The sequence below is a fragment of the Gracilinanus agilis genome, chromosome 6 (assembly GCF_016433145.1).
Source record: "Gracilinanus agilis isolate LMUSP501 chromosome 6, AgileGrace, whole genome shotgun sequence".
NCBI lineage: Eukaryota > Metazoa > Chordata > Mammalia > Didelphimorphia > Didelphidae > Gracilinanus > Gracilinanus agilis.
In genome coordinates, this window is record NC_058135.1 from 141,055,846 (window position 1) to 141,067,822 (window position 11,977).

The window sequence follows — 11,977 nt, forward strand, 5'->3', positions numbered from 1 at the left end:
TGGATTTGGTCCTTTTTCTTTTCCAAGCACTTTGTTTTCTGTCTCTGTGTGGAAAGGGTGAAGTGGTCTTAAGATTTGCTATATCTAAGCCACCATCTTCCCAGAATGCTATTCCTAAGACTGATTCCAGTCATGACAGTTGTAGTATCAAGCATTTCAAGGTCTTCAGATGAAAAAGATAATCCACATGAGCCAAAACCATCAAAATTCATAGAAAAGAGTAGAAGTAGTTACAGCACTTTAATACTCATCTTGGTTTCCTTCTACTATTCTTCCTTTGATTTATCTGAACTCCCTCCAGATTCCAGTTCTGTTCCTAAATATAATTTAAGGAATAATAGGGTAATTGTGATGAAATATTAAATGATAATAAACCCTGTTTGTCTGATATAGCGTTGATTTCAATGGCATTTTCCCAAAGACCAAGAAATAGTTTCAACGGGACAAATAATTTATTCTTCTAGAGGCAGATATAACCTCTCATAAGTTTATGACATTTCCTTTCCTAGTTTCTCAGAATTTATCTAGTGAGTTATTTTATTAGTAACCTTATTTTCCCAATCATCTTCTTCATCAGTCTCTGTAAAGAGTACTCAAGGAAGGTTGCTATATCATAATTATTTGTGAATTGTTCATGTTGCCCCTTTTTTCAAGTGGAAAAGCTCCAGAATTATTAGTTCTTAATGGGATAGAATGGCTCAGTTGGTTGTATTTTTGAGTCATCCAAATGTTAAGTGAAAAAGATGGAGATAATATAGTATCTTAGTTTATATAAGTAAAAAAGGGGGAGGAGGGCAGGGAGAGTCCCTAGACATTTCCATAAAAACAAGACATATGACTAGTTTCTGGCTTTGCTGTCTTAGTGAAGACAGCTAATTTATACAATTCCTAAATATAAGAAAGTTAAGGGTTCTCAAAATAATCTGCTTTTGGATACTGGACAGTATAGAAATACCAGGAGGAAAGGAATCAGAATTTAGATGTTATATATTATTATGAAGATCCTTTTAGGAAAAGATTTCCTGAAGAAAATTAATTGACTACTTATCTATATATATGTGTACACATTAATCAATGAAACATTATGATTATTATACATATTAATGTTTAGAAATATGCTTCTAAATATTTAAATTTTAATTAGCTTTTAAATTGTTCCTTTTAAGATCAATTTTCACTCTTTTGCTTATAATATCAGTAACAATTCGGTTGCTTTCCTTTTCACCTTGTAAGAGTTTCTGCTTTATTCTTTCTATAGACTACAATCATTGAAAATAGATATTTAGCATTTTGCAGAATCAGGGCTAGCTAGAATCCATTTAGGAGTTTGTTCTGACTGGCTAGTCTCAGAGTTAGAGTTTTTGCATAACAGAGCCATGGGACTAGGCTGTTTCTCAGAACAGGTTGTATAACAGGATACCATGGCATACCCTATTTGGGGTTAATAATATTGCAAACAGTTAATGGAAGAATATAGATACATGTATATGAAAAAATGAAGAGATTCTCAAAGTGGAGTGGTTCTGGATTCACACAGAGTGGAAGAAAAGGTGCAAAGGATGCTGAGAATTATCTAGACTTGAGACAATATAGAAGCATTAATTTAACTATTAGAAAATCTAAAAAATTGCATCTTTGTTTAATCTCAAAGTGAAGGCAGGATACATAAAGAAGTTGTAACAGAATGGAAGGATAGTTTTATGTTATCCTCTGAAGAGATGTAAAAGAATTTGGCAAAGGTGGTTTTATTTTGTACTTGAAAGACAGAAAGATCATAACCTGGAATACTTAGTTTTCTTCCTGGCAGTAAACAGGATAACATCCATGAGGATAATTGTAACTTGTGTATTAAATAATATTGCAACAGTTTGCAGATGCTTTGATAAGTTTCCCATAGGCCTATGTAAATACATCTCCATATTAGTTGACTTCAGTTTAAAGAGGTGGATGAATGTCTGGAAAGACTATGAAAATTATTTTGGAAAATAGGGTTCAGTATTAAAAAACAAGGAGGCAAAAGACTTGAAGAATATTCATGTCTATATAGCATGAATTCTTTCAAGAATAGAGTGATAGATATGGTGAGGTGGGCATGATGAATCCAATAGTATTGCCAAAAAATGAAATTGATTCTATGATGGTAATTAAGAGATATCTGATTCCTGTTGTGTGAATCATTTCCAAATCATTTTTCACCGAGCATAAAGATAGAACAAATGCCAAAATCAACTCTGAAGTGTAAGACAAGGTAAAGGCAAGAAAAAGATATTGTTTAAAACTTTATAAACTCCAAACCAACTAATTTTAGTAATTTTTCCTCTAAAAATGAAGAACATGATAAAATAGGATTATTCAAAATCATCTAGCCAATTATTGGATAAATTACCTTAATAAAGACACAATAAAAGGCAAATGTATTTGAAAAGACCTTTTTGTGGTTTACAATTTAAAATTCATATCCTCTGGGACCGGAGAAACATGCTGATGCAAAGGAAAGTGTGTTGCCTTTGGAATACAGAAGACCTGGGTTCATACTTTTCCTCTGAAGTATACTAGTTTGTAGTATGAAAGACTCTGTTTCCTTAAGGACTCATGGAAATTAGGTGAACACAGAATAGTATACTTGTCAGATCTCTGGGAAAGGAAAGATTTTAAAACCAAGCAAGAGTTAGAAAAAATTACAAAATGTAAAATAAATAATTCTGATTATATTAAATTAAAAAGATTTTGTACAAACAAAAACAATGCAGCCAAAATCAGAAGGGAAATAACAAATTGGGAAAAAATCTTTACAACAAAAAATTCTGACAGAGGTCTAATTACTCAAATATATAAGGAGCTAAATCAATTGTATAAAAAATCAAGCCATTCCCCAATTGATAAATGGGCAAAGGACATGATTAGGCAATTTTCAGATAAAGAAATCAAAAGTATCAATAAGCACATGAGAAAGTGTTCTAAATCTCTAATCATTAGAGAAATGCAAATGAAAACAACTCTGAGGTACCACCTCACATCTAGCAGATTGCTTAAAATGATAGCAGGGGAGAGTAATACATGTTGTAAGGGATGTGGCAAAATTGGGACATTAATGAATTGCTGGTGGAGTTGTGAACTGACCCAAACATTCTGGATGGCAATTTGGAACCATGCCCAAAAAGTGATAAAAGAATGCCTGCCCTTTGCTGGGTTTGTACCCCAAAGAGATAATAGATAAACAGACTTACACAAAAATATTTATAGCTGTACTCTTTGTAGTGGCAAAAAACTGGAAAGCAAGGGTATACCCTTCAATTGGGGAATGACTGAACAAATTGTGGTATATGTTGGTGATGGAATACTATTGTGCTCAAAGGAATAATAAATTGGAGGAATTCCATGTGAACTGGAAAGACCTCCAGGAATTGATGCAGAATGAAATGAGCAGAGCCAGAAGAACATTGTACACAGAGACTGATACACTGTGGTAAAATCGAATGTAATGGACTTCTGTACTAGCAGCAATGCAATGACCCAAGACAATTCTGAGGGATTTATGGAAAAGAACTCTACCCACATTCAGAGGAAGAACTACAGGAATCGAAACACAGAAGAAAAACAACTGCTTGAACACTTGGGTTGCTGAGGACATGATTGGGGATATAGACCTGAAAAGATCACACCAATGTAACTATCAATAATATGTAAATAAGTCTTGATTGGCCACACATGTTAAAACCAGTAGAAATGCAAATTAGCCACGGGGATGGGAGGGGGGTTTGAGGGGTTGAAGGGTAAAGTAAAAATATGAATTATGTAACTATGGAAAATTTTTCTAAAAATAAAAATTATAAAAGTGTATTGAGAGGAAAAAAATAAAGAAAAAAATTGTATTGACATGTAAAAAACAAAAGTAAAGAAAAAGAAAAAAGTCAACATTGGTGGAAGGAGTTTCCATAGTTGGTGTTTTCTATATTGTTAAATTCAGAAATCTAGTATCTCCTTGACATCTTAATTATCCAATTGTCTGGTGAACGTACATGAATAATTTTTACATATAAGTCATTCATTTGCCCAGTCACTATTTTGTAACACATTAATCTTCCTATTTCGTTTTCTACTTTGAATTTTATTACATTAGATATGAATACTTTTGCTTTTTAAAAAAAAAAAACTTTCCCATATTTTGAATACTTTATTTTTAAAATTTTGATTTTTACTTTGAATATTGTTGCATAGATACATGTTTCATGTTCTTTCCCTCTCCCCCAAACACCCTCATTCCCCTGTAGCTGACACACAATTCCACTGAGTTTTACATGTATCATTAATTGAGACCTAATTCCATATTTTTTGTTAGTTGGACTAGAGTTATTGTTTAGTTTCTACATCCCCAAAAATATTCACTTCAGGACATGTAATCAATCAAGTAGTTGTTTTTCTTCTGTGTTTCTACTCCTAAAGTTCTTCCTATGAGCATGGATACTTTTCTTTTCCATAAGTCCCTCAGCCTTGCACTGGATCTTTGAACTGCTGCTAGTAGAGAAGTCCATTCTGTTCAACTATACCACAGTGTATCAGTTTCTGTGCACAGTGTTCTCCTGGATCTGCTCCTTTCACTCTGCATCAATTCCTGGAGGTCATTCCAGTTCACATGGAATTCCTCCAGTTCATTATTCCTTTGAGTACAATAGTATTCCATCACCAACAGATACCACAATTTGTTCAGCCATTCCCCAATCGAAGGATATTCCCTGATTTTCCAATTTTTTGCCACCACAAAGAGCACAACTATAAATATTTTTGTACAAGTCTTTTTCCTTATTATCTCTTTGGGGTATAAACTAAGCAGTGCTATGGCTGGATCAAAAGGCAGATAGTCTTTCAATGCTCTTTGGGCATAGTTCCAAATTTCCATCTAGAATGGTTGGATCCATTTACAACTTCACCAGCAATGCACTAATGTTCCAATTTTGCCACATCTCCTACAACATTCATCACTTTCCTTTGCTGTCATGTTAGCTAATCTGCTAGGTGTGAGGTGGTACCTCAGAGTTGCTTTGATTTGCATTTCTCTAATTATAAGATATTTAGAACACTTTTTTCATGTGTTTGCTGATAGTTTTGATTTCTTTATTTGAAAATTGCCTATTCATGCCCCTTGTCCATTTATCAATTGGGGAGTGGCTTGATTTTTTGTACAATTGTTTTAGCTCCTTTTAAATTTGAGTAATTAGACCTTTGTCTGAGTTTTTTGTTTAAAAAGTTTTTTTTCCCCAATTTGTTGCTTCCCTTCTAATTTTGGCAGCATTGATTTTTTTTGTACAAAACCTTTTTAGTTTAATGTAATCACAATTTTTTTTTATATTTTGTAAATTTTTTTCCAACTCTTGCTTGGTTTTAAAATCTTTCCTTTCCTAGAGATCTGACAAGTATACTATTCTGTGCTCACCTAATTTACTTATAGTTTCCTTCTTTATATTTAAGTCATTCACCCATTCTGAATTTATCATGGTATAGGGTGTGAGATGTTGATCTAAACCCAATCTCTTCCATGTTGTTTTCCAATTTTCCCAGCATTTTTTGTCAAATAGTGGGGTTTTGTCCCAAAAGCTGGGTTTTGGGGGTTTATCATAGACTGTCTTGCTGAGGTCACTTACCCCTATTTTGAATACTTTAGAACAAAATTGAAACTTAAATTTACCAAAAACTATATTTCTCAAATGTATATCCTGTTAATTACACATTAATGTTTTGTTTATTTATCCATCTGTGTTTTGTTTTATTTCAATACTCAAATTGAGACTACTTACATCAGAGGCTGCTATGATTCAGTGGTTAGAACACTGTGCCTGGAAACAGGAATACCTGAGTTCAAATTCAGCCTGAGACTACCTAGCTACGTGACCTTGGGCAAGTCATTTAAACTCTGTATGCCTGGGAGGCAGATAGGTGGTACAGTGGATGGAATGATGGGCCTGGGGTCAGGAAGACTTGAGTTCAAATTCAGCCTTAGTTACTTTCTAGCGCTGTGACCTTGAGTAAGTCACAACTTCTGATGGCCTGACAAAGGACCCACTGAACCATATGCAGAACAAAATGGCAAACAGCTCCAGTATCTTTTTCAAGTTCTGGTCCATGAGGTCATAAAGAGTAAGGCATTTTTGAATAATTAAATAAGAATAATAACAATTATTTATATTATTAATTTCCATTCATCCCTAAAGGTTAATATTCCTTTCATGCCTTTTTCTTTTAAATAAAGAGGGAAACTTTGCCTATGGGATGACTGTCTCTTTTCCATTCTTAAGACTCATCTAAAATCCCTTCTTCTAAAACAAATTTTCTCAATTCTCCTTAAATTATTTCCTTTGTTAATTATTTTTAATTTATCCTTTTAAAATATTTTGGGTACATAATTGTTTACATGTTGTCTCCCCCATTATATTCTGAGCAACTTGAAGACAAGACTATCTTTTGCTTTACTTTGCAGAATACTTGGCATACTGTCTAGTACATAATAGATGTATAAGTAATAATAAAATTGATTTTTATTGATGAATTCCTCCATATCTTAATCTTCATTAAAATAAGTTATTTTTTCAAATATTCGTCTTCTTTTTAGGACATATGATATGGGAATCAGCTTCTGTTTTTTTGAGATGTGTATTACAAATTTATTTATTTTTTAAAGTTTTCCTTTTTTATTTCTGAGTAGTCTCATGTGACAAAAAATTTTTTTTTATGGATTTTTTTCTTAATGTTTAGAGAATTCTTTTTCTTTAACTTTTTAATTCTATAATTGTCAACATTTTGTAACTTGCTGAGTCACAAACAGGGTTTCCTCATAGTAAAGTCCTGCCTAATTTATTTTCCTATTATGTTGTGTGATTTTGTTTTTCTGAGGGGGGGAATTTTTTTTTCTTAATTTTTTATTCCTTTTGTTATTCTAATTAATCATTTGTTTGCTTTTTTGCATTTCAAATATTATTTTTTTAATTAATTACTTCTTATCCTTCATATTGTAAGGGTTAAAATAGGGGTTTTGACAAAATAAGAGAAGAGCTTTTCATAATTTAAGTTTTAATGAGAATATAGTAGAGTTGTAAATAAATATTATTCCTTTAAGCCAGAGAAAAGAAAACTTCTAGGAGCTTTAATGATTAACAATTTAGTTTAATTTAGAAAATTTGTCCACTTAATCATCTTTTTCTTCATTAATTTGTCCATTCATCTGACCATCCATTTATCCATTCGACCATTTGTTCTTTCTTCCTCCCTCCCTCCCTCCCTTCCTTTCTTCCTTCATTCCTTCTTTCTTTCCTCTTTTTTTCTTTCTTCCTTGTATATTTGGGTTTTATGTAGGTCATGTTTCATGTCTATGGATTACATGTTAATCTATAAACTGTTTTATGTTAGTACTCATTGGATATTCAATAAAGGTATCTCCATAAAAAACAATTTAGTTTAATTAAAATAGATATTAAAAGAATATAGTAAAATGAATATAGTGAAGGAGAGAAATATAGGAAAGAGGTAGAGAAACAAAATTTCCTAATATCTATACTATTTATCATATAACTACCTATAATTACTACCTAAAACTTCCTATATCTACCTATAACTAACAACCACCCCATAGAGTTCCAACCCAATCCAGTCCAATCAAAACCAACCCAATCAGTGTTTAATCCAACCCCAATTAGTTCTGTTAAGGAAGACCAGTCACCTCCCAAAAAGTTCAAGAAAGGGAAAAAAAAAACAAAAACAAAACAACAAACAGCCCAAACCAAAAGCTCCAAATGCTCAAAGCCATAAATCCTTGAAGGCTAAAGTTGAAAGCCTTCTCGGTAAGCTCAGACCACCTTCATATTCCAGCAACTAAACACCAATCACCAACTAATCACCAACCAAAACACCAACAGCAACCAAACCCCAAGGACCATCTTAGGCTGAGCAGCCAACTTCCCCTCAACTGCCAGCCCTGTCAGCACATGGCAACCCCCAACTTCCAGCCCTGTCAGCAAGTGACAGCCTTTTATCCCCTTTTCCTAAACTCTCTTCCTGTCTCTAAGGTTTCTACTTTCTGTCACTGTGGACTCTGGGCAGGTTAATCCCTACATATCTCTATAGTAAGAGGACCTCCAGGTACCCTGTTAAATTAATAAAAAAGGAATAAAGAATTATTTTTTACAATATAGGTTAACTGCTTTTAAGATACGGCAAAGTCTAGCTAGTGCTTCAGTTTCAGTCTTTTACTCTTTGTTTGGCTTCATTGATACTCTTACATGTAGATAGGTTAAAAAAAAAGCAGCCATAGTTCACAGTTGTTAAATCCTGTCCTTGCTGCTGTTCACATCCCTGAAGAGTAGCATTTTTAATGTAATACAACAAAGAAATTCTATGCCATAAAAGATATAAAATATAAAATCCAAATTCTTTTAGATATGCAAAATGTGGCATTACTAAATTGGACACAAGAAATCGAAAATAGAAATTAAATTGGATAATAAATGCATTAACAGAACCAGAAGAGTACCTCAAATCAGTTAAAAGAAAGAGAAAAAATAAACAAGATAGGGAACAAATAAAGGAAACTCGAAATTACATCCAAGGACTGAAAGCATAGTAAAATAAATGAAGCCAGGCAAAAAGAAAAAAAAAATTATAAAGATCTTTTCATGTCATTTTTCTCTTCAGGGCTGGGAGTGGTAAAAAGGCAGCTTTTGCTGCATAGTAAATCAGGCTTGAAGTTTTGGTCAGTCAGCAATAGGAACAGAACGAGGGAATTTTTATGAAACAATTGGCAATGGAAAAGTGGAAAATCTTTGGGGAAAAGTGTAGAATCCTCTCTACTTTATGGGAGTGGAGGTATGGTAGAGAAAACATCTATCCACTCCACACCTCATCCCAGCGCAGGTGTGCCAGTGAAAAAACAGAAAGAGCAGAGCTGAGATTTAGAGGACTTTAGATCCCAATGAGGTCTCAATTAAGGGCCTTGGAGAATTGAGATATTTAAAGTCTCTTTGATTTCATTCCCTGGGCATACTCAGCTTTCAGCAGGGGAAGAAGAAACTAAGCAGCTAGAATTCCCAACTAATTTGGGGTGAGAGTACAGGGACATAAGATGCCAAGATTTTGGTTGGATGGGGACAATTAGTTAACAATCTTTACCAACTCTTAAGCCCTGCTTGAGTCTGAGAAGATGATACTGGGTCAAAGGAAGACAACTGCCTTTTATTAAGCTCTTAGTATGTGCCAACCACTGTGCTAAACACTGGGGGTAAAAAGAAAACCTAAAGATAGTCTCTGCTCTTGAGAACAGTGTAAGAGGTCAGAAGGATCTAGGACATATCTAGGACAGAAGATCGGATAAGCTGGACTTCATTTGAGGGAGCTTATTTACTAGAACTGGAAGAGCCACAGTCAAGACAAGTTTTAATATTTCAGGGCAGTAGGAATATAATGGCAGCCATTGTTAAGTACCAATATTGACCCTTCTTCGAGTAATTTTGTTTTCTTTCTTTCTGTGATTTACTGCTATTTTCCCCTTTCCTTCTCCCCTATCACCTTTCCTTGGTATGATTTGGAGGGTTTTTAGAGCATTAAAAAATGACAATATTTTTGCAAAGGGATTCCCTTGCCTGTAGTCCTTCCTGATAAAGAACACTTTTCTTTCTTTCTGCTTATCTTTTCTTCTTCTGAATAGAGAGTGTGAATTTCTAAGGAGTTTTATAGAATGACAGCATTACCCACAGAGTGTGCAAATAGAATACTTTAGGCCTCCCTGGTGAACCAATTAGCTCCCCTTGATGGTGAAAGTCTATAATCTATTTCAGATAATGTTTAATACCTAGATCTCAGACACTTTCACAAAGGCATTCAAAGACTATTTGATGGGGATAAACATTCACTAACCTAATTAATTTCAAAAGGGATTTTTACATATTGTTGTCATTTGCAATCATTTTTGTTTTACATTTCTAGTTGAATTTTATGTTATTGTTGGCATAAAAGCTAAATTATAAGTTAGAGGATTTTACAGAGAAGAGTGGCGTTCTTCATTGTTAACCTCGTATCAAGTGAGAAAGAAGTGCATACTAGAATGATTTGTAGGAAATATGTCCTTCAAAGCATACTACAAAAACTTCCCCATTAATCAAGGTAACTTCACAGGCTGCTTGAATACATATTATTAACTTAATCATCCCATAAAACTGTGCAACCTTAGGGTAGAGTTAATATGGATGCTCTGAATTTTCACTCCCTGGTTGGTAGTGCCCACTAACTTCATCTAAGTTTAATCTTACCTACAGCTATATTGATTCGGGTCTTATATATTCTTTTTCTACTATAATTGTTTATGTGGATCAAAAACAGTAGAATATAGGTTCCAGAAACACCCAATTAGAGCCTTATCTAATCTAAATGCATTCTCCTGGGTTTAAAAATAAATAAATGCAGGTGTTTGAATTTAAATAAATGTTATGACATCATTATCCTCATGATCCCTAAGTTTCCAAAGGGTATAAATAAATAAATTAGGTATAGACAGGAATTTCTTAATCCTGTGTGAAGCAAGAATATGCCAAACAATTCCACAGGAATGTTTGTGTTTTACAATACTGAAGAATGAATCTGACAAACTACTTTACTTGGTAAATACTAATGCACTGGAAATGGTATGTTGACCTTCTTGTCCCAGTTCTACACTTATATTTATATTCTCTATTGTACTTATATGCTTTATAAGAAAATCCTAGTTACAATCCATAAGAAGTCTTGTCCCCATGGCAAGTAATAGAAATAATGATGATGAGAAGATAACAATAGCTGACATATCGAGCATTTTAAGATTTGCAAAGCATTTTTGCATATATCAACAAATTTGCTATGGTGATAGCTAGAAATTACCATTGACCAAAAAACAAAACAAAACAAAACAAGTCTGCAGGATGGAAAATTACCTAAAGAGATAATTTCCTATCATGGATTTACAATGATAGCTTTTAATTAGCATCTTTACAGGATGGGTTTGTTGAAGGTGGGTATCTGTAGTTTTTGACACTCTTCCTAGCGATTGGGAGAGACACGCAAATCAATGCAAACCTTCACGGATAGAAGTACATAATTGATTAGTGTGATATGTCAGAGATTATTGACTGGGTTTGAGTTGCTAGTACTTACACTGTTGTTAATACAGGATTATGACAGCGGCAGATGAGTTAGCTTTCCTGGCACATAGATGGAGATTAATAAACCTTTGTTGACTTGCTTTGATAGGAACAAAGTCTTAAATCAGGGTAGATGACTGGTGCTTCAATACAGGACAGGAAACTTAGTACTAAACTTAGCATACCCTGAAAAAACTCAGTCCAAAAGCAATGTAGAAATATCCATGCTTACCACCTAGTTCATGAGTCATTTGTTAAAGGCAGAAGCTTCCAAAAGGCTAGCTGGCATTTACACTTCAGCACATATGCAACACATAAATGATGCGTCCTCATCCCACAATGACCTCCCCTTCACTGGCTTTAAAAGGTACACAGGTGTCCTAGCCAAAGTGGGTATAATTTCTGGTACTTACCTTGTTAAGGTGGTTGCACTGAGTAAACAATAATAAAAAGATTAGCAAAGTTGTTCACTTGAAATATGAGTAAATGTTATTGTGGTTGCTCTGGGTAAATAATAACAATTAAAATTACAATAAAAACCTTTAGTTTTGGTTCTAGGTTTGTATATGGTAGTATATGGTAGGGGAGGTACAGCAGAGAGGATAGGAAGAAGAAGTTGTATAATGGAAGAGAGTAGAGAAAATTAGAGATGTAGCTTAAAACCAAAGTTTGACCTAGTAAATGGAGACTTAAAGAAAATTATGTAGATATTGGAGCTATAAAAAAAAAACCATGCAAACCTATTAAATTCTATAAAATCCAAGAATGCAGATTAAGGTTGAAAATGTTTGTGATTTCCAGGCACACTGGAACGGTATGGAAAA